At 48.0% G+C, this 3,530-nt stretch overlaps 1 pseudogene across 1 annotated transcript; it reads right to left on the minus strand.

Moving 5' to 3' along the window:
• Nucleotides 1–1,811: 1,811 nt before the first annotated feature.
• LOC308259685 (small ribosomal subunit protein eS27-like) lies at nucleotides 1,812–2,057 on the minus strand (annotated as a pseudogene). The gene has a single exon. The product of its transcript is annotated as a small ribosomal subunit protein eS27-like (transcript).
• Nucleotides 2,058–3,530: the final 1,473 nt, after the last annotated feature.

Below are 3,530 nucleotides of genomic sequence, written 5' to 3' on the forward strand. Positions count from 1 at the left end.
CAAAAAAAAATAATAAATAAAATAATGCTGGGGGTGTAGCTCAGAGGAAGAATGTGTCTGGGTTCAATCCTCTGTCTGTCTGTCTGTCTGTCTTTCTCTCACACACACACACACCCCTAGCTCTCTCCCCCACCTCCCGTTTCTCTACCCGCATCTCTAGCTCGGTGTGACATGTGGAAGGAGCCTTCATATTCCGAGTCGTGCCCTCTACCCTTCTGATGTTCCAGACGCTATCATGCTTGTGCCTAAGTTTGGTTTCTCCTTGTAGTGGAAATATCCTTCCTTCCTTCCTATCTTTTGTATTTGGGGGGGGGGGGAAATCCCACTTGAACCCTCAAGAACCAGCTCAAATGCGCCGTTCTCCACGAAGCCACCTCTGGTTCACCCCCTCGGCCCCCAAAAGAATCACACCCTGCACTGTGAAGCCCTGCTGCTGCCATCGAATTTCCCATTGGGTTTTATGATTCTGACAGTAAGGCGCAGACTATGAACTCAAAGAAAGGGTCCCTCACTCGCTCATCTGGCCCAACACACAAAGGCATGAATAAATTAACTGAATGGAGGAGCAAAAAGATAGATGGATGGACAGATGGACGGATGAAGATTTAACTTGAGTGTTCTCTGGTGTTATTGGATCATAGCCCTCTCTTAGTGGGGGTGAAAAGTTCAGAGCACGTGACGCTAATATGTGCAGCCACACCCTTCTCTCTGCACCCCTGCTGTAGTCCATTCCATTACTGAACAAGTACAGCCTGAGTACTGAACTAGGCCCCGGGGACAGCCATTAAAGAACACCGTGAAACCGGCAGGGGGTAGCTGTGCATGCCTCGATCCCTCTGAGCTATGCGTAGGTCTCAGTACACACACTTTCCCCCAGTGGCCTGTGCTGACCACTTATCTTGAATATTTTCTCCTCTCTTCCTCTCTTCTTCCATTATCCTCTTGACTTGCTCTTAGCATTTATTAAAACTCAAAAGCCAGGTATCGTGGCACACACCTGTAATTCCAGTACTTGGAAGGCTGAGACAAGAAGATTGCTAATTTGAGGACAGCCTCAGAAACTTAGCGACTTAGCCTCAGAAGCATCAGCAACTTAGGGAGACTCTATTTTTTTTTTTTTGGTGGTACTGGGGTTCCTGGAAGCCCTTCTACCTCCGGGCTACACTCCCAGACCTATTTTATATTTTTATTTGGAAACAGGGTCTCCTAAGCCAGCGCGCACGGCTGGCTTCGAACCTGCGCGATCCTCCTGTCTCTGCCTCCCAAGCGCGGGGATTACAAGCGTGCGCCACCACGCCCGGCTGGGAGACTCTATTTCAAAATAAATATAAAATAGGGCTGGAGGCATGGCTTGGAGGTAGCATGCCCCTGGGTTCTATCCCCAGGACCAAAAAATAAAAAAGCCAGGCATGGTGGCACAAGCCTATAACCCCAGTACTTGGGAGGCTGAGACAGGCCGATTCGAGGGAGCCCTCTGCAATTTAGTGAGACCCTGATTTAAAATAAGGAATAAAAAATTGGGCTGGGGGTGTAGCTCGGAGGCAGAATGCCCTTGAGTTCAATCCCCAGTTCCACAATTTGAGGGCAGCCTCAGCAATTTAGTGAGGCTTTCAGCAATCTAGTGAGACTCTGTTTCCAAATAAGAAATAAAATCAGTCTGGGGGTGTAGCTCAGAGGTGGAATGCCTCTGGGTTCAATCCCCAGTACAAAAAATAAATAAATGTATTATGCCTTAATATGTATTTTCTTTTTTATATATCCAAAATGTGTTTATTGGGATGGTTTCCCACTCATCTTGATTTAGGCTGCTTTTAGTGTCGCTTCCTCCTGAAGGAACATCCTTTTGTAAGCCTTGCTTTTCCTCCTGTGGGAGGACCATGGAGCAGCCAAGACACAAAACTACAGTTTGCGCATGGTAAACACTGTGCTGATTTTGAGCATCCTGGGCACTTCATGTCCATGAAGCAGGAGTTGGGGCTCCGCACCAGGCGCTTCTTCTTGTGTTTCCGCTTCTCCTTTTCTGGAGAGGGATGAAGGAGCTCCTTTGCGAGAGGCATGTTCACATGGGGAGGTCGTCACCACCAGAAAAAAGCTTTTCTTTTTTTGGGGGGGTTACTAGGGATGGAACCAGGGGGAATTCTATCTTCGAGCGACACCCCCAACCCTATTTTTTATTCTTTATTTTGAAACAGGGTCTCACTGAGTTGCAAAGGGCCTCACTAAGTAGCTGAGGCTGGCTTTGAACCTGCGCAATCCTCCTGTCTCAGCCTCCCAAATGCTGGGATTACAAGCGTGCGCCACCACGCCCGGCTCTGAGCTAAATCTTGAGTAAAGAAGAGTATGTAGGTAACAGAACTCTGAAAGGGCTCTTCCTGCTGAGGAAATTACAGGATGTAAGAGAAAGCTGGGCTGATGTAAGGCTGAGGCTGGGACGCAGTGTATACTGCCGCAGGAAGGTCTTATAAGGGAACGAGGCTTGAGGCTGGGGAGGTGTTAAATGTCACCTATGAGTTTGGTCTGGATCCCTGAGGACTGTTGCAGATGGCGTGGACTGAGATTTCCCACATTGCTAGTTCAGGTTCAGAGGTCAGGTTTGGAGAAGGCGTGTGACGCTCAGGCACTGTGCTGGGCTCCAGCCCCAGCTCTGCCACCAACTTGCCCTCAATTTTTGTGTGTGTGTGGTACTAGAGATGGAACCCAGGGGCATTCTACTTCCAAGCTACACCCCCCAGAGCTGTTTTTTATTCTTTCTTTTGAAACAGGGTCTCACTGAGTTGCAAAGGGCCGCACTAAGTAGCTGAGGCTGTCCTCGAACTGTGGTCCTCCTGTCTCAGCCCCCCGAATGCTGGGATGACAAGTATGCGCCACCATGCCCGGCTACCTTCAATTTTTTTATCTGTAAAACGAAGATTTCTTTTTTGTGTGTATGTGCGGCACAGGGGGTTGAACCCAGGACATTCTACAAGCTACAGCCCCAGTCCTGTGTTTTTATTCTTTGGGTTATTTTTTTGTGTGTGTGTGGTACTGGGGATGGAACCCAGGGCCTTCTACTTCTGGGCTACACCCCCAGACCTATTTTATATTTTGTTTAAAAACAGGGTCTCACTAAGTTGCTGAGAGCCTCACTAAATCGCTGAGGCTGGCTTTGAACCTACAATCCTCCTAGCTCAGCCTTCCAAATACTAGGATTACAAGCATGTGCCACTACCCCCAGCTTATTTTTTATTTTGAAACAGGGTTTCAGGCTAGGCATGGTGGCATGCACTTGTAATCTCAGCATTTGGGAGACTAAGAAAGATCGTGGTTCGTGGACAGCCTCAGCTACTACTTAATGAGGCCCTTTGTAACTGACTGAGACCCTGTTTCAAAATACATAATAAAAAATAGGGTTGGAGGTGTGGTTCATAGGTAGAATGCCCCTGGGTTCAATCCCCAGTACTGAAAAAGAAGAAGAAAAAAAAGAAAAGAAAAAAAAAGAAGCCGGGTGAGGTAGCCCACGCTTGTAATCCCAGCTTTTGGGAGGCTGAGAC

The sequence above is a fragment of the Muscardinus avellanarius genome, assembly GCF_963383645.1.
Source record: "Muscardinus avellanarius genome assembly, chromosome: 3".
NCBI classification, from domain to species: domain Eukaryota; kingdom Metazoa; phylum Chordata; class Mammalia; order Rodentia; family Gliridae; genus Muscardinus; species Muscardinus avellanarius.